General features: G+C 45.3%; 1 protein-coding gene across 2 annotated transcripts in view; it reads right to left on the bottom strand.

The window, feature by feature from the left end:
* LOC146511693 (cadherin-10-like) overlaps positions 1–20,212 on the bottom strand; it is a 76,583-nt gene extending 56,371 nt beyond the window's left edge. Inside the window, exon 1 of one of the 2 annotated variants that reach the window (XM_085171603.1) lies at positions 19,090–20,212. The gene's annotated coding sequence lies outside the window, so the exon portion shown is untranslated. The remainder of the gene's footprint in view (positions 1–19,089) is intronic. The other variant, XM_085171602.1, reaches the window with a different exon arrangement.
* Between the last annotated feature and the right edge of the window lie 294 nt (positions 20,213–20,506).

The raw sequence follows: 20,506 nt of genomic DNA, 5'->3' as shown, positions 1-20,506 counted from the left end.
TTCTAGAGGCAGCCAAGGCATGCCCTGTTTTCCCCTTATGAGGCAAATTGAAACTGGGGGTTAGGTCCCCTCTTTCTCTTTTCCCTCATGCGTTGCAGTTTATAGCAGTCCCCCCCCCTCCTCCCCCCTCTCACATCTCCATCCCCATCCCCTGGCGTATGCCTGCTTTGCTTGCATAGGCCTAAGCTGATATGCATTATCGCTGGGCTTTTTCGCTGAAAGCCAGTCACTTTGCATGTGTCCTCTGCCTGGCTCAGCACGGGGTGGGGAGGGTGGGGGTGGGGGGGAGACTTCCAGGTCAACAGTGCGTGCGCTGATGGAGGCAGGTGAAAGTGAGATGGACTGTCAGGCTTCTTAATAATGCCCGTAGAGAAATAGTCTCTCAGACCACCACCCTCGGCTTTCTACTGCAACTCGCAGGCCAGACGATCTGTTTTCTATCCAAATTTGTAAGATGACTGGATGATTTTTTTCCCCTGCTCTCTCTCTCTAGTTTTTTCACTTTTTCATTTCCCTCCCCCAACTCCCTGCTCTCTCGACTTTATGAATTTACTTAATTGACGCTGGAGAGGAGCATGTGGGACTTTGTGCTATTGATTTGCTGTAGGCTTCAGCATGGTTGGAAATACCAGCCTGTCTCTGGGGTGGACTCATGAAGCTTTCTACCTCCAGTCCCTCAGCACTGGGAAGCCGGCCTTTTCAATGGATTTCTTCATAATGTCACTGTGGAAAGCTAATGCTTTCACTACATAGAGGGCTCCACTGTCCCTAAAGAGCGCTCGCCCCATGACCACATTTGTCATACCCTAGAAGCCATATTGTACAGTCCCCTGCTCTGATAATTCTCTTGACAAGGGACCACGACCAGGAGTAAGTCAGCTAAAGCTTGATTTTTGCTACGTCAAAAAATGTCACGGCTGGTTAAGAATGCTGCGGTGCCACGTGGAGCCCAGTGGCTACGACAAAAATGCTTGCCTCTTTACATTTATACTCTATGAGGCTGACGTTGAAAGAAAGAAAGGATGGAGATTTATGGGAATTTCTGGTTTCTTTCAACTTGGATCTTATTTTCAGTACTAAAATACATCATTTGTATTTGCCTTCCTTAAAGAAGTCTGAGAGATCAAGAGAACACAAACCTTAAACTAGATACACCAAACCCAACTGAGGTCAACTTAGTTGGCAGAAAAAACAAAGAAGAAGAGAGAAAGATATCACTCCAAGGGTCTACTGCATCCATCACAGTATGCAGACTGACTGTATTATACTATGAAAAACAAAACTTGGGTGTTCACATTTTGTGTGTTTACCCAACGCCTCTCAAACAGGCCAACAGCGCAGTCGGAGACCCCATGGGAACCACAGGACTACGGAAAAATGTGCATTCCATGACTGGCTGGAAAGTGATTCCTGTGCGCTGCTGGGTGCTGCATCAAAAACCGCCTTATGATTGCTATGGTTACAGTTTTTAGCATGCAACCGCTCGCCAACTACTCGTCAAGTGGTAGCAAAACATAAAAAAGGATGATCCAAACGTAAAATGAAGAACGTTCATCTGCAAAGTAAAATTTGTGCCTCACCGCCGCAACCAACATGTTTCAAAAAGTGCAACTTTTACTCGCTTTTCACACTTTTATTACTGCATGAGTAGATGGTGAGTGTTTGGAGACGCAACAACACGGTCTGTGCAAACTATAGGCACCGGTGGGAATCTGCTGGTGATCAAAGCAATTGCAAGGAGGGTTTTGGTGCAGTGCTGCATACCTCTTTGCAACCAATTTCACCCAGCAGCTGTCGGCGATGGCTTGCCAACCAGCTAGGTCACTCACGGCCGGTGGTTGCTGAGGGTGCAGGCCTTTGTGACTTAAGCAGCAGCCTCTGATGCTCAAAATTGAAGTCACTGGTGCCAAAACTAACTGAAAAACTGCCAAACTGTTGTATAAATATCAAAGAGCTAAATATATTTATGTATGGTACAAAAGTGATTTTGGTATCTATAGCGAAGTTCCCGATTTGTAACAACAATAGTTTTTGGTTAATCTTCCTATTTTAATTGCACTGAGACCAAATCATGGATTATTGTGGTGTGGCCACTTTGATGGACAGGCTCCTGTTTCAGCTAGCTGTCTGCTATTCCATTAAGCATACTTGATGCAATTATTAGATAAATAATACAACTTTCTCTACCAACTATCTATAATTATACATTCAAGAAATCCACATTGAAGTATCCTATTTGTATTTTACTTAGGACTAAATAGCAGGTATTTATGTTTGTGCCATGCACTCATTTGGTCTATGCATACATCCAGATAAAAGGCATACATAGGTCGTGTCCAAATTCATGGGCAGCATCCTCCTGAGGCTGCATTTGTAGACCGATTACGTCACAGCGACGCGTCGAAGGCTGTCCAAATTCGTAGACTCCTCCGAATGCAGCCGACAAATGCGTCCTCCTTTTCCCCGAATTTGAAGGATGGGTTGGGTGTGTCCTTCGTGGCCTACCATATCACAGAATTCATAGCGCGGCCCAGCCAAACTCCAGTTTCCAACAATGGCGGCCGCTACTAAGTTTTAAAATTACTCATACTAATCTTTCTGGGTCACAAAATAAACTTTTAACATATTTTCAGGCGAGAAAGTAGCTGTGTAAACATCAAATATCTGCTCGGTTTATCAAGATATCGCATATTTGCAAAAGTGCTTCGACGTTTTCGGAGACGTCTGTTACCCACCAGCTCGATAGCAAGCCGGGAACTCGAGGGTCACTGAAGCCGAGAACGGCACAACTCGCGGTACATCATTTTCAGATCACCGCGGACTTTCGCTACTCGGGTTAAACGTAATATACAAGTCACTTAGACAACCTAAAAATGTTATTGTTGGGCTTTATTCAGTGTCTTGTTTGTTCGTGAGTAAATCGGTTTGGCTGAGATTAAAGTTATTAGATTAGATTAGATAAAATAAAACTTTATTAATCCCCCGGGTGGGTTCCTCCTTGGTTTTTACACAGCTGACTAAACGTCAAACAGAAAACTGAATAAAAAGAAGTGTGAGACGATCGAGAATTTACGCCAGTGTCCTGTTATATTTTAGATAGCAAGGAGCAGACGGCTGAGTACTAAACTCCACCGAGACAGCGGTGACGCAAATCAGAAGGCTAGACCGTCCAATTTCCCCAGCCGTTTACTTCTGGCCTACCCGGCCCACGTAGACCGTGAAGGCCGGGTCCTCAGGAGGATGCAGCCCATGAATTTGGACACGACCATAGACAATATGCATAGACTGTGGTCACTTCTGTGTGCAGAAAAACAACATGGCAGTGGCCAGAACGCCACAAACAAAACAAACAAAACCAATTAGCGATGCTGCACCATTATTATGCAGTTTAGGATTTTAAATCCAAATAAAGTTCATCTAAAGGTTCTGCTACTTCCTCTGTGTTTCTAGATCACACTTACGGTGAGTACAATGTGATTAAAACTGAGAAAACTGAGAAATTACGGTGGAGGACTACAGGCTAAACACAAGCCGTAATTAACCCTAATTTTCTGTTAAAGAAAGAAGAACCGGAGCAAAAACGTGTAACCGAAGAATAAAAATGAGTCTGCTCTTGTTCGAGCCATCTCCCTCGAACGCCCGTTGCTGTAGGTGAATTTTGAAACAGAGGTCTCGTCTTTCCCTGTTTGCTTTCTCAGGGAGCACCATCGTCATAATGAAGGTGTGTAATAGAACATGACACCATAATTATATTCTCCCAGTTAAGAGGCAGTGTTTACAACAAGCACAAGGCTGCCTTTATTTTCTCCCTCCTTGCACACACACACACACACACACTGGCTGCCTCGCCTGCCCCGTCTTCACTTCATATCATGTGCCATTTAATTGCATTAAAAAAAAATGCTTGATGAAAAAATGAAAAAAGTAAATTGCTTTAAATTGCCTGTCACAGATTGTGTGGAGTCACCATAGAGCAATAAGACTTGTGCTTTGTGGTGGGTGCTGGGTAAGCAAGATTAATGTGTCTGCTGCCAATTTTAGAATGCCCCGTGATTCTACGCTCAAAGAATTGCCTGGGATAACATTTTGAATCAGAGCAATTAGTTATTAAATGCATCTATCGGGTTTATCGAACACAGGACCGTGAGGATAGAGACAGGGACAACGTGAGCTGCACAAATGCATTCATCAATACATATTGGATCTGGCCAGCTAATGGCCTTTTCTGTGAACATGGCCTGTTACAAACAGTGGGCCTGGGTGGCATTTTAGCCTAATCTAGAGTAGATTACTCCTCCTCTACTTCTCCCACCTTCTCTTCTCTTCTTGTTTTTTTTATTTTTCCCTAACGAGGGATATGAGCGACACGGCAAAGCACCCTATCGCACCCGTTGAGCCGAAGACTTGCACAGCAACCCAGAAAAAACCCCGGGGGTGCAATTAAAAGTGAGAGAGGAGAATGTCAGCCGAGTGGCTGAGCAAGGGAGACGGAAAGGAGGAGGAGGAGGGTTGGGAACTGGTGCCACAGGTAACCTGGTCATGTTACAATCCACAGAGGAGGCCCTTATAAGGCTGCTAATGTGAGGAGGTGTCAGCAGCAGGTTGTTCTCTTTGGCCTCCCTGTTTCCTCGTCCTTGCTTCATCTCAGACTCGGTTTGTTAAGTCCAACTCGGAGCGGATGTCACAATCCATGTTATTCCGCTCGCTGGAGAAACCTACAGCCTAAATTGCAAGCGTGAATAGGAAAACACTCGACCCAAATGTGGGAGTCTCCATTTGTCTTATTGCCCATGTGGGTTAGTGGTTCACAACCGACTTCCCTGAAGCCAATTATGAAAAAAAAAAAAACTGAGCATCTGGGTGAACTTTTGCTCCCTTTTCCCGTTTTTGCAGCAAAATGGAAACCAAGAGGGGAGAAAAAGCAATGTCTTCACAACCCTGTCAATATATATTGATCTTTTGTTTAGCTGAGAAACTCTGTCTAGACACACTGTCACATTGTCTTGAAAATAACTTCACCCCACTCCAATCCGATGTACAGACGTGCCCACTGCCTCGCAGATTAATGCAAGGAAATTGAACACTAAAAGGAGATTCCAGACAGATGGGGGATATTACCGCAAAAGAAAATATATATTAAAAAAAATCTCCACAGATTGAGGAGGCCAAAATCATCATCTTAAAACGCTGCAGAATCAACAGCTGAAAATCCCCCGTCAAATCAGAATGCAAAGCTGAACTGAAATTCCTCGCTGAATGCCTGCAAAACACCAGAGTCCTCTAGTCGAAATTAGGATTCAACCTGCAACATTGGAATAGCACCAAGATTTAGTTAAAGTTGCTCTAAGTCCCCTATCTGCTTCTAAATAGCACATTAAGTTTTCAGCAAAGATGTGCTACCAACAATTACCCCTACCGATATATTCTCAGGGAAAGGATGTTATTAGATGTTTATCCACAGACTAATAACATATCTGAGGAAATATTTAGAAAGAAACGGGATGCGCTGCGCGTCAATCCGACAAATTGTAGACTATGTGATTAACCAATTTCCGGATCATACGTGTCGGGGATGTGAGGCTGTGCTTTTGAATGGACGACAGTAATCGAAACAAATTAGCTCAAACTATCCCTGTCACACACACACACACACACATGCACACACAGATAGGGGGAGACCACAACATTCATCCCAGTGCACCGCTCCAGAGCTCACTGCAAACACATTACCTTGCCTCGCTGCCCAAATGCATACCAAATAACCCATATAAATCATACAATCTGGGCCAAGTCAATGAGAGCTATTTTGCCTGTTTTTCTAGTTATTTCCACTGTGCCATCATTCAGCAGAGCCCGCATCACTCAGACCGAGGCTCTCACAACCAAAGCTGGAGTGGCCCAGTTTAAAACCCACAGAGGGCTCCTGAAGTAACCATTCCTCCAGCACACTTGATTTTATATGTCTCTTCAGTCTGGACTAAATTGTGGGTTGCCAGCTCTCCACACACTGCTTGGTCTTTCAGCTCACTCCCTATTCCTTCTTCCTCTCGTCACAGAAACAGAGATGGGCACCTTTGAACTTACAACTGTGTTTATGGCAAGTGACAGAGCAGCAGAAGAGTATCCTCTCAGTTCCTTCCCCTAGTGCAGACCTTCCCAAAGTGTGGGGCCCGCCCCCTAGGGGGGGCGCAGAGCCATTGCAGGGGGGGCGCGGAATGAAAAGGGGGGGAAAAAAACACAAAACACTTGGACACTGCTAGCACGGGGCGCCCACAGAAACGCAAAGCAGGAGATGAAGCATCGCTGAATATGTTTCCAAACCAACTTCATTCTAAGCCAAAGACTAGAAAATATGGTGAAGCATATCTTCCCTTTGGCTTCACCTGCACAAGTGCCGAGGTAGGTCTCCCTGCAGAATTGGTTTTACCTTCGTAGGGAGCAGCGCTGGGCTGTTTAAATTACGGACAAACAGGATCCCACAGTTGTTTATGTTTTTAAACCCATTTTGCACAGAGAGGCATTTTTTTGAAAAATGTATTGATGCAATGTTGAACATTATTACACATGAAAAAAAACTACACGTGAGGCCTCTGCCTTTCTAAATGGAGGGACAGTAATTGTGTACGTGTAAGCGTGTAAAACCTGAAGATTAACAGTATTTTGTCTCTATCTGCCATTCTGCAATTCATCTCATGTAAACAATAACGTGAAAAAAGGCACATACCTTTGACATTGCGTGATGAACACGTAAACGCAAAAAAGGAGTTTTAAAAAATCTCCGTTCTCGGTGATTCGAAACGCCGTTTACGTGTGGACGAAACAACTGCGTTTTCAAAAATACCCGTGTAGGTGTGGACGCAGCGTAAAAGAGTTAGTAGTTTATTTTATTACTACCTGTCATTTATTGCAGATTACTTGTATTTGCTTAATTGTTTACTAAATGTTTGAGGTGTGAAATAAACCGCAATGGAGCAAAATATGGGTGTGCGTGGTTGGAGGATGTGTTTGTGCGGTGCGTGTGCGTGAGCGCGTGCACGCGCGAGAAGGGGGGGGGGGCGCGAACATTTTTCTTGTAAAATAAGGGGGGCCCAGCAAAAAAAGTTTGGGAACCACTGCCCTAGTGGGAGATGAAGTGATTCCCAAACTTTCGTTTATCCCACTGAGTCCTTTCAGATGAACCTTTTCATACTCCCCTCAGGTTCAAATCAGCTAATTTGAGTCCATTTTACTGGATTACTCTAAGCTAAGTATTTACGCTTAGTGATTAAATTCAGCTTATCTTTTAATCAGTTACACTTCTTAGCAAGCTGTCATAACATTTACTCATAAATACTGCCTGACTACCTCAGCCATTTGTCCACTGCTTACTTACATTTAGCAAACATGTTAGCAAACATGTTAGCAAACAGCTTCAACCACTTACCCATTATGTGTGTTTTACCAAACAATTTTATTCATCAATTACTTTTTTAACATTAACAATTTGAAGATGAATTTACCTTTTGGGAAATTTCAATGGCCAGCCATACTGTGGGACAATTAAAGGATTATTCTATTCTGTTCTATTCTATTCTATTGTTAAGCACTTGTCTCAACTGCTTATGATTGACAGACTAAAAGTAGCTACTTTGATGTCGTTGAAACTTGTAAACTCACCAAGAAACACTTTGTCTTCCAAACACTTATATATGATTGGAAAGCCATGTAGACGTTTGGTAAACAATCCATATAGTTCTATAGAAGATAACTGCAGTTATCGCCCCCTGGTGGCCATTAAAAATAATGTATGTTTAAGGCAAATCTTTTTTTTTACTGTCGATGCTGTTTATGAACATTTTTGACTGCAAGCCCTATCTCTAGTTATTTCAAACTTTTTATTTACAGCTTTACTTATATATTTTTTAACAGTTACAAAGTTTTAATTTGTATCCACGTTTTTAGTTTGATCATTTTTAGTTTGATCATTTAACATTTTATTCATATTTTTAACAAACCTTTAAAATATTTGCATTGATTCTTAGCTAATACACAAGCAATGTGTATTAGTTTTATAAATAACCTTTTTATAAACAGTTCAAAGCGTTTCCAAACTACTGGCTGTTCAGATGTTATCTATACTTTTAGTGAGCTTCACTTATTGGCTGTTACCTAACTATACACCAGACTATTTTGTTTGTCTCTACTGCTTAGATCAAACAACTACTCTAGTTAAGCATTACTGTATTAAGGTGGCATGAGTGTGTGACAGATCTAGGTCCAAATAATTACTTTAAGCCCTGAAAAAATACGATTTCAGACTATGACATCATAAACAACAGAGACTCTCACATTTGAGCGAGCAGCTTCTGATTCCACATTCCGAGAATTAATTGACTAAATGGGAGCTTAAAATCATTATCTCCCCTCGCCAGTTCTTCAGTTCTGTGCTAGGGGCTAATAAATGGAGGCCTGATTTTGCTAAATGTCCTCGTGAAAAGATTAATAATGTCTAGTACCCTGGTGGCAAACAGATGTGGTTGTCCTCTGCAGAACAAATGGGCATGAGATGTCCTCGTGCATAAAGAGCAAAGAAATAATAGCTTAATGGCATTCATCCTGTGACACGTTAGCAGATGAGACAGCCTGAGTTGTTTGCTTTCCTATGTGTTCACCGGAGCACATGTTTTGTCACCAGCGGCCGTGTGGTCTAACACAGCCCTCTTCTGAAGGACTGACAATGGCAGAGGGGGGTTAGGGACGGGAGGAGGGAAGAGGCTCAATGGAGGGTCTGCCGGCTTCCTGCATTTCCCACTGCGGCCTTTGTGGTAATACACTGGTGGTTATGGGAGCCTCCGTCTCTATGCAAATCAGTGTTTGCTTCCCAAGTGTTTGCATGGCTCATGTGAAGTCAAGCGCAAGAGTCTGGCTTTTCTGTACATTTAGCCTTGCACAGTCTGGAGGCCAAAAGGCCAGAGAGCATGCAAAGGTGTAGGGATAATATTCACAGTAAACCAGGCAATTAAAAGGCTGTTATTTCTGTATCAATGACATTGTTTATCCTCCGTTATAATACTAGCCTTCCAAGATATTAGATTAAGACGGAGCAATTACTTTTAAATGCTGGTACGTCTCATGAAGCAGATGCATTGATTGGGCTACACAAAGGTCAAACTCGGTGCAGTGAATTGAAAATCAGTGGAGGAGTTGTGTTCCCACGTTCATCTCAGCCTCCCTGTTGTGACAATTACACGAAAGGGAGCGACGTGGAAGCACATTTCCATTCAGCCGTATATTGACTGTAACAGCAGGTCAGCAGCAAGGCAGCTACAAACACAATCATCACAAAACCCTAAATAATACATGGAGCTAAAACAAAGACATCAACAACTTAAAATATGACCCCAATAAAAGGCTGCACAGAGAAAATGTGTCCCCCCCTTTGAGTAAGAGTAATGACCTTCCCACAGAAGCCCACCATAAAAATCACACAGAGACAGTAAGGAGCACCTGTTTTTGTATTATTAACAGTTGAGGCTTTACACATGTTCACAAGCTAGAGACATGCATGGCTTTTGACTCTTCGTAAATTGGACAAAATTCCTCTCAAACCGCACCCGACTAAAACCAGCGAGGCAGCCGAGTGTCAAGAAAGCCATTTGTCACGGGCAAGACTCCTGCAAGGATATCAGCCTAGCCTTGGGATAGAAAAAAGCACCGCAAATGAAAACAGTATAAATTGTATGAATACCACTCAAGAATAAGCCGCAGACTTTGTGAAGGCTTCTGAATTTAAATGGCGCATATAAATACATATTTTGGTAGCAATGCTCCTTAAGAAATGAAAGGAGGGTATTTGCTGCCTTCTCCTTTTTCAACAGATCCGGCTGGTAAATAAGGGTCTTTCAATCCGACCACGTCAAAAAAAAGATTCAGGCGTCGTCTCAGATGCAGAACAGACGGCCATGATCTCCTCTGACCTTAACTGTTGCTCATGTTTATTTACCTCTGCTCATTACCCCTGAGGGACGGCGGCCTCATCACTAAAATGAGCGCTGAGATGGCTTGTTTTTTTTTTGTTTTTTCTTTTCAATTCCACTCCCGGGAATGGATGACTCTAATGAACAAAGAAGCCCGATTGATCCGAGTTAGCGTTTGATTCCCCGGCGCTGCCGAGGCCCACGCTTCAATATGCAGGCCTGCCAGCAGAGCACCCCTTGAACTTTGCTGTACACACATCTTTAATCACACTCACCTTTTCCGTGGCTGGTGTGACTTCCAGCTTATTTGTAATTACCGAGCTCAAGGGGGGGAAGGGGTTGGCTCAACAACAGGCCCGGCCATAGGTCACTGAGAGACACTGTAGCTAGCCATATGGGCTCCGGGGCCTTGGGGCAGAGAGTGGGTGGACGGCCGGCATTGGCACCGGGAAGTTACCAGAATGGTCAGAGCAGGAGATTGAATTATTCAGAGACAGGAGACAGCCTTATCGAGCAGCGGCCACATTGCACTGACGTTTTCACCCCAGTTTCTATTTCCCATTTCACACCTGGACTATTGCCAGATAGGATATGTTCAGGCACCTCGTTTTACCCCAGATTCACAATCACCAGCCACCAGTCAAAAGAGGGTATAGTGCGTTATCTATCACCACCTTACCACCCGCAGCACCTCCTCCCTTCCCTCGTCTGTTGTCACCCAAGCAGCAACAGCATGGTGTTATTACAGATAAACAATCAATACTGCATTAGCGTGTCCGCGGAGGCTAGCCGGCGTTAACCAGGCAGACGGGGAAAATAACTCAAGCCAATGTCTCGTGGACTTCAAGCATTGCTCACATATATACACGTACGGTGTATATAAAACTCAAGCTACTTTCTTTCATTATCCCCAGCCATCATTTCTTTGTGTTTGAGGTCAGTGGATACATTTCTTTTCCTTCCTCTCCTCACTGGTCACAGAATAAAACTCCACTGCATTAAAGAAGTAATACCCCACTTTATAGCAAAGGTGACCATGGATATTGGAGAGCAGGGACCCATACGATCGATTTGGAGCGAGGAATGGAAATTTTAACATGATTCCCAGCCAGGCATTTTAACTTGGGGAGTACTGGACCCTCTCTTTTGATGATTGCTTCCAATCCGACTTCCATTTCAAAATTCTGACGACGTCTTTATTTGGGGAAAGGGCAGCGAGCGAGGCGAGCCCTGGTGCCTCGCTGATGGCTGTGTGGTCCTCTTCCTCTTTGCAAAGCTTCTGTGCGGCACATTTGCATCAACATTCCAGTGCAGCTGAAAAAAATGAAGGCTTTTCTTTTCTTGGTTCAGAACTTCTGTGGAAAAAATGAAAACAAAGGCTTTCTTATGAGGAAGCCTTAATAGTCCCTCCCTCTCCCAGACTGGAATTAAATACTCTTCATTCCATCCTCATTCATTAAGCCCCCACGCCCACAACCTTAACACCATACGGGGCTATGAAATACTTCGCACACACAAAATAAAGGAGTTGGACTTGGCTGAATGAGTGCGGCGACTGTTTACTAATACTGCTGCTCACTCTGCTTTATTACAGAGCGCCAGGCTTTCCATTACTGCGAAGGGAGAGAGAGAAAAGGAGGAAGAAGCAGGAGGAGGGAGCGGGCAGCATGGAATAAAGCGAGAGGGAGAGAGAGACTGCCAACGTCAGATTAAAAGAAGTAGAAGAAGAAGAAGAAAAAACACAGCTCAGTTGATTTACACCTTCATTACTCTCCCCTAACTCTGCTTATTGCAAATCATGATGCTGCTTTATGAGCTGAATCCTCTATTACGACAAGGCCGGGAAGACAGTGCTTTAGTCCATAAAGCAACCGTACAGTAACCGCCACCCGGCAGCACCCGACCCACTCATCCTCCCGCCCCAGCTGCCAGGGGGAAGGGAAGCGAGGCAGAGCCCAAGTCGCTGCCGAAACTTGTTCCAGCGCGCAAATCCCGAGCTTGCTCGCTTGTCCCCTTCCTGGCCGCTTGCCCGTGGACAACACACCCCGGTATCTCCGAGCCAGATGCCAAGGAAGTGTGACTTAGCGGACGCGAAGCTCTGCGGCTACGTCTGGAAGGAACTCACAGCGAGTGTTTAATGTTACGTGAGCGCTGCCATATTTAAGTCAACAAACACGTAGGCCATTGGAGGCGTGTGTTTACTGCTTCCCTGCCACCAAGTGAGGAGGTGCTACTGATGCGTTTACTCGAAGAGCCTTCGGGGGATATGTGTGTATTTAGATAGAGAGCGGTATGGCTTTTTTTAAAAAAGTTTTATTTATTGAACCAAGGGGAGGTCTTCAGAGCACACTTGCTCTTTTTCTTGCCGTGATTGAATTTGTGAGTGCGTGTGTGCCAAGAAAGAGACGGCGAAGGAAGCCGGGTGCAGGACCTAAACAATCAGTGGATAGGCTGAGGCATGTAGGTGAGCGCGGGTGTCAGTGTGCTGATGTAAACAGGGCGCCTGTGCAGGAGGCACCCTGGATGGAGGTTTGTTCTGTGTATGTAACACGCTGCTCCGGCCTGGCCTGTCTGACTCCCATCTGGAACAGAGTTGACAGAAAAGTTGACAGATGCTTCACCGACGTCCATTATTTATGAGACTGAGGAGATCCGCACTGCATTTCACAAGTGTCTGCTTCTGCTACTGTAGGTCGAGTTCTGACATTGTACTCTGTGTGTGTGCGTATGTGTGTGCGCGCATCTGCTGCCTCATGTTTGTGTGCAAAGGCTGATGAACCGGTAGCTCAAGGTATCATATCCACTTTTTTGCACATTAGCTCAAGCACGCCAATGTGTGCTTAGGTACTCTTGTTTGCACATTCACTCTAGTGAACGCCAGACCTAAGTAACCACTCCACCTGCCTATGTGAGTCTAACCCTTGACCTCTGGAGTGTCACTATATCCCCGGTAGGCAGGCAGCCCATCAACTCAAGCACGGAGGACCGTACACCAGCAGGCTCCGGCTCTCTTAAAACCCACTTAAAGGCTTACAGCTGGGAGGCCTGACCATCGGATTGAATTAAGGCTATGATTAATTGAATCTAGTGGTGAGTAACTTGAATGACTGATGTCTCGTAGGACCAAAGGTCCAGACACAATGCTTCACAGTAAAGCTATATTCATTCAGTCAGTGACATCACAGCCAGCTTCGGCGTGCCTGAGGCATGGATGGTTGCCTCTAATATTATTGCTCGGAGTGCCGCTTTAAGCCCAATACCACCGGCGGTTCTGCTGCTCCTGCTCCTAACAGCGCCAATGTTAATGAGAGGCACAATATAATTAATACAAATGGAATGTTTAATGCAATTTTTCCATTTCAAAGAAATTCCCCCGGCATCTTTCCCAACAATGAATTCAACTCTGTTGCATTGTCCTCGGGCAAACTATAACCCACGTTTGGCATTGCCTCCCATTAGATCAAACTCAATTATTGCAGAGCGCTTAAAGCTCTTCCAGCACAAGGCTGGACTCTGAGGCTGCTCCAGCAACGTGAAAGTCCTCCGGCAGGTCCTTGGCCCATTTGTCTTTGACGGACAGCGGCGTCAAACAGTAATTGGGCGCCTGTGACACATCTGTTTGTCAGTTATTCATGTCAGAGCGCAGTGTTCAGCTGCTGGGGGTCTTAAACAATGACCTTTTCTCAAAGGGGACAGGTTTCCCCCTTATGTCTGAGGGACGCTCAGGGTATTATTTAGCTTGAAACAGCAGCGTTCTGTTATTGGTGTGTCCCATGTCGCAGCAGAAAGCTGCTATTGTGTCCTTCCCCGAGGAATATACAGTCCCACGGCGGCGCACACACTTTGATTCGACAGGTAGCTTGTGCGGAGGTCTTTCTATTTCTCTCGCTCACAATGAACCATCCTAATGTTTTGAGAGGTAGGAGAACAATGGCAGAAACCTCTCTTTTTCACTCCTGAGACTGAAAGTAAATAGGACCTTTGCTGATGTGTTTGCCTGTTCATTTACAGCACCTCAGAATACAGCCTGCACATTGTAGCTCTCCGGGAAGAAAAAGAAGAAGAAAAAAACAAACCTCACAAAGGCATTCTGCAGGACAATAGCACAGCGAAGGAAACAGGCGCACAATGGAGTCCAGATATCATTCACAACATAGACAGGAGACCATTATCCACAGAAGGAGGGGCCCGTGTGAAGGTGACAGGTTTGGGAGACAGAGGAATTGTGCGCTCAGTGCTGCCACCAAGACAACAGCATCCCTGAAGCCTAACCTATAAGGACAGGTTTTACTGCGCCAATGCCCGCTGGGTTGAGGTGTTACACGTCATCTGCAATAACCTGGATCATTACTCCTGGAGGCTGTTAAAGGGGAAAATCACATCATTCTGCTTTCGCCGCTGCCAAGAAAAATTGACACGCTAAAAGTCATACAAAGACACACCTCGATATGCACACGCACGCACGAAGGCCCACAAACAACCTCGGCATCGCCCTCTCTCGCAAACAGACACATACGCGTAATTACGCAGCCGCGATCTATCACGTACTGTCAGTGGTGTCGGGGGGGTTAACATACCAAGGCATCCCAACAGCGTCCCACCAGCCAGCGTTGCCTGAAGCTGACAGCTCTCGCTGCTGCTGCCTTGCAGGGGTAAAGTAAGCATCATTATTGCCTTCTCTCACCATACCTCTGCACTTCCCTCTTTTACAACTCTCCCTGATTTCATCCACCACTCGACCCTTTCCCTTCACTGCCTCCTCTGTCTTCATTGTACTCCAGTCAGGCGCTAATGCTCCTTGTCCTGTGGCTGGACTCTCTGATCTCCTATTACCCTCTCGTCATCCAACAGTCAATATTACCAACTCCCACCCCCCAAACCCACCCACCTCCTGACCAATCCTCCCCTCTTCCTCCCTTTGCTTTCACAAAAGTCTCAAAAGTCAGACAGACAATTTTGCCCCTCTCCACCCACCCCTTCCACCCCTCCAAGCTCGTCTTCCATACACTTATTAACTAGCTGTCATGTTCAGCAGCCTTCCCCCAGACAGTGTTTAGCGTTCCTCAGTCCTCTTACTGCAGTCAGAGTTAAGCCTCTGGGCTTTGCTCAGACAGGAATCCAACTAGAAGGGAAAGGCAGGACCTGCGGACACGATCTGTCTACTGCACTCACTCGCACTCAGGTACCTCAAAGGCAGCGATGAAACACACACATCATACAAGACGTTACCTACACGATGGCTTTTTTAAAATTAAATATTATACATACAAAGGAGCTAGATTACAGAATCTACGAATTCATCCAGGGATGGAACAATTACTTGTGATTAACCAAGTTTTCTTAAATGACATAGTTTTTAGTAATTGCAGAACGCAAGATCCTCTCAAGATAGTTTTGACTAAATAGCACTCATTTTGGGGTTTAAATGTGTGGGTGAATTTTCACCTCTCTAGGAAGCTACAGTTTCACCTCTGTCATGTGTGGTGTCTGAAACCCCCACGAACAAATTTCCATGAAATTTGCCAGAGAGATCAGCCTCAAGCCTGAGAAGGGTTGATTAGATTTTGATAGTGATCTGGATCTGTGATTTCCACTATTAGATGATTATTGTTTTCCACCCCCACCCACCCACATACTGGATATAGAGATTTAATTCAAAATCCAATCCGCAGTCTAACGGTATGCTCGCTGGGTCAAAAAATCGATTTCACCTCAAATTTAAGAACCAAGGAATGTTCAGTGTCCTTGAAGGTGGGCTCCATCCAGTTTCCGCTCATATTTTCGATGACATCCAGGAAAGAATTCAACTCCTGGGCTCGACTCATTGTGTGGTACCTACAATAGTGGATTTGTCATCTGCCCCGTCGTTCTCCGCCCTCCCCATCCCAGGGCAAATGGTGTAAGAAATGAGACGTGGCTGGTGGATAGACTTTCATGCCCCTGCTTTACCAGTGTCATTTCCGCAACTCTGAAATTGTGCCATGGTCTACGGGGCTTTGTTGTAAATCACTATCTCCCACTGTCAGACTGCAGTCTGCTGCACACTGTGGATGCCGGGCTTTCTGCTGCCTCCTGGGTGACTAATATATCTTGTTAAATTGTGCTGAGAAGCGTGCGGAGAACTGTACACCTTCGCTCTTTGTACTGTGTTTGTTTGCTAGCATTTGTGCTTGTGTGTGTGCGCGCGCCTCTTTCCATATGTGTGTGAGCCTGCGCCTGTGCATCTGTGTCTACATTTCGTGGCTGAACAGGAAGGTGAGGATGTTACTTTTTGCAAAATACGTTCGCTAAACTCCACAAGTCTGTCAGGCTTTGTTGGTAATTCAGTTAGATTGCCATTCGGTTAGCTCAACCACCACATAGTGTCGGAGCTGTGAAGCTATCTCTCAGCCACTTCATAATTAGAAAAGCTGTGGAGCCAAGCCACAGTTTGAGGGGGAAGAGGGACCAAAAAAAAAGGAAAAAAATGAAAAAACTGTTGGCAGACTGCGTTATTCAACATTGGCAGTGATTTACTCCGTCTCCCACCCCAAAGACACGAATCTAAGTGATTTCATAGTCACATCCGTCCTACTGTGCCATACTGTAAAAAGCTGCACTCGTCTTTTATCACAAGTTCATGCGCTCTGTACTATCAGCTTCATCCAGCAATGTGCATTACACACACACACACACACCACATCTCTGTCCAACCACTTTGAAAACAGATTTAGGAGTATATTTCTGTGTAATTGGTGTTCTCCTACACGAAGCAGGAAGTGATAATTAGTCATTGTTAAGTGAGGTATAAATTGTCAGATCTGTGTGGATTTATCTTCTCAGCACACAGAGTGGAGAATAGGCCTTTTTCGGAGGGATTTATACAGACTCTATGGGGATGTTCAACCCTCCTGGCCATCGTCCAGCTCGCAAATCCCTTCAGCTGAAACCTGTCGAGAAGCAGCCTTCGCGTGGCTTAACTGTATCCCATCTAATTCTTGTGTCTTTTTTAGTCATAGCAAATTCACTCTGAGACTCAGGTTGACCTTCAGAGGCAAGGTGAGGGCGGACCCTGACAATACGAATCTAATAACCAGAAGCAGACGTCACAAATCCCTGCCTTCTCTGCGAGTCTGTGGGTGAGAAACGCGCGTCTCGCCTTATTTTGGTTTCCATGCAATTACGGATCTGACGGCTCCATAAATAGGCGTCTCTGAAGGGAATCTGTCTCATTAGTAAAGGAGCAAGTTAAGAAGTCACCATTGTGGCAGCAGAAAATTTGCTCTAATGGTCACAAGAAGCCTGGAGAAATAAAAGACAGCGTCACGTATTTAGTGGAAGGGGGGGGGACTTCAGATTTGAAAGGAAGAGAAAAAGAGAAGAAAAACAGAGAGACCTAGTTGGCTGGCACTGAAAGAAGCAACTCCAGATAAATATTTGGCACAAGAAAATCTTAGGAGGAATCCCGGAGCACTCGCAGAACAAACAACGTCATGATTTATTATCACATCATACAGACCGTGACTAATGCACTCAAACAATCAAGGTGCATCTACTGAACTACAATGCCCAGGGGTGCTCTCTGCCTCTGACTTCAAACATTCGTAAGCGAGGCACACACACACACAGACGGACACACACACACACACACACATTAGAGCCACTCGCCGTGCGCGCAGGCTCAACAAATGCCCACAAGTATCCAAACACGCTCACAGGAGAGGAAAAGAGGGCTGCAGAGATCACCATAGGGGATCGGAGGGTGCTTCAGCACAGACCGCTGGGATGTGATTTTATTAGCTCCAGATGCCACTGCAGAGAGGGCTAGAACCGTTCAATATTACGAGCAGGACACATCAAAATGATGCTGCCCATCTGGAGCACAAATAATGTAATCAGCTCGGGTCACCGGTCATCGTCGTCTGGCCATCGGGTAAACCCACCATCCGGTGACGTCAGCGCTCACAGGGACAGACAGGAGCCGGCCGGCAGAGTGAGACTGGAGCTTTTTGGAATAGCCCCTGAGCTGCTGCACATGCCCCACAGAGGAGAGATATATGTGGGAGATGAAATGTGAGGGGCTGTCTATTGTAATCTGAGCTCTGCTTTAGAAAATGCTGATGGCTGGAATATGTCTATCCCCCCTCCGCCTGTCAAACCAGTTCAGCAATATCTCTTAAAAATGTCTTCATGCGAAGCTCCAGCGCAGCCGGCGCGATAAACACATACATGATGTACGGTATGATCCCCACACACATGCAGACTCTGTTTGCAGAGCCTTTAAATATTCAGTACCTGCCATGTTTTCTGTTTGACTTTGATCAGCCACAGATTCGACTCTGTCCCTTTCATCTCAAAACTTCAAACCAGCGAATGAAAAACCTGGACCACAGAAGCTATTCTGGTTAAGACAATCTCCTTTCACCACGCTGCTTTGTGCGATATAGAAACAGGTGGGAAGTTGTTCCTGTAAAAAGGCAAGCAGCGAAGTTAACCCACTATTTTCAGATGTAAAGCTTTTTTCTTTCATTTCTCCCTTATCTTCGGATAAGAGGAGCTCTTGTTTGTAATTTTAAAAGCATGTGTGAAGAGGCGTGCTTATTGCAGAATATTCCCCGGGTAGTTTGACAACTCCCCCAAACAACTTCTTGGCTGCCTTCAGGCATATTACCTCAGGCTTACTTTAAGCCAGAGCAATAACTAACATGGAGCAATCTGCAGACAAACAGGAAAGGATGGCGAAACTTTTCCAAGCACAGAATTCAATTTTCAGGATTGTGCAGGGGCTGCTGGATTCACCACACCTCTACCCCATCACCCTGTCGATACCTGCAAGTTTGGAGTAAAACAGCCAAGTTAATCCCTTTATAGCCCGCCTGCATTATTCAGCGAATCCATTAAATATTTACAGCCACATCACTGATATCATCTTGTTGTCAATAACGCTGGAGGACATGTTGTTTTTAGAAAACTTGAGTCAACTCCAGGAGTGCCCTCCCCCAGAAAGAGGAAAAGAAAGCAAGGCCTTTGAGCTGATCTCTAACAGCAGAGCAAAAAAAAAAAGAAAAGAGAAGAGGCAGCAGAGCATCACAGTGCGACTGCAGGCGGCCGCAGATAGACAGTCATCCGCCTTTATCAGAGCATGCTGTCCCACCTGCATCGATTCGCATCCCGTGGATTTGCCACTGGCTTCAGCGCGATCATCGGTGGAGAGGGGCGGAAAAAAAGGGAATCTTCACAGATAGATTCACGCGAGCGTCGGGGTGGGGGGTTGGGTTGGGTTGGGGTGAAGTTTCATACGCGACAGAATAAAAGGCAAAGGTGCGTTGAGAGCCCAGGCCTGCATGATCGCATCACAGGGCAAAAAAGAAGGGAAAATGCGTCGCAGAGGACCTCTGTACCGGGAGGAGCACGCTTCCTTTCTACATCCACAGAAATGAATGAGAATTGCGCACAGAGCCCTTTCACGAAACAGAAAAGTTAAAGAACCCACTGGCCACCGATTGACCCCCGATATAAGTTGAATGAGCATGCTCTGGACGTGCATACAAATAACTTCGATTCAAACTCATTTCCAATTCAAAGCCCGAAGTTACCCCACTAATTAGTCTCCTCCAAATATGGATTTTCTTTCTTTCTCTCTTTCTTTTTTTTTTGCCCCACTTGCGATTTCATTACAATCCATACAAGAGTAAACCGTCTTATAAAGGCGACACGACTAATTCGCTTAAATTAACCCCGACTCGGACAATACAGCGCGCCGCAAAGACAAGAAGTAACTGTTCGAGCGGCGAATCGGGCACAAATTAGACAATTTCCCACCGGCGGAGAGAAGTTGCAAGCAAAGCTCACCTGATAATGAAGTTTATTCTAGGGAGGAAATGTTCCCGGGGTGTTGAAGGCGCACGTCGGAGCCAAGTGTGTATCCGTTCGCTGCAGCTTTTTTGTTGCCCGTTGTTCCACCTCAACTGCGCGTCTCAGTCGCGCTGCATCACTTCTCGCTGTGGATGTCAGGGAGGCTGAGAGGCTGAGGGGACTCAACCCTCCCATTGGCTGCCATTCACAAGTCCCCAGCAGAAAGGGAGAAGGGGAGGAAAGAAAGAAAGAACGAACGAAAGAAAGAAAAAAACAGTGCCACACTCCGACAAAAAAACTAAACAAAAGGAAGATGGCAGAAAGGGGGAGATTAGGAGCTCCGGTGGGGCGAGCGCGTTCAAGTTTATTAATAAGCTTGATGTTTTATTTGTGCATCTGCATAATCCCCGTGATTAACAGCTGCAAAGTCATAGGTTGACTGCGGGTTGGGAGTCAATCAATAAATCTTTATATTTGCGAAAGCATCCAGTTAGGCTCGCTGCTTCCTTTAAAACCGTGTAAACCACAGATCACGGCTTATTACAATAGCTAATTAAATGTGAGTAACTGTGTGAACTCAAGTGTCATGCCAGGGCAAATTAGCATGTGTCTTAATATGTCCCTATTAAGCCTACAGCTACTATGCTTATGATAAATTCAATAATATGCATGTATTTTCTTTTGTGCGTCCAACAGAGCTGCAAATGTAAATGTAC

This window comes from Neolamprologus multifasciatus, chromosome 9, assembly GCF_963576455.1.
Source record: "Neolamprologus multifasciatus chromosome 9, fNeoMul1.2, whole genome shotgun sequence".
Taxonomy (NCBI): domain Eukaryota; kingdom Metazoa; phylum Chordata; class Actinopteri; order Cichliformes; family Cichlidae; genus Neolamprologus; species Neolamprologus multifasciatus.
This window is presented reverse-complemented; position numbering and strand designations above follow the sequence as displayed.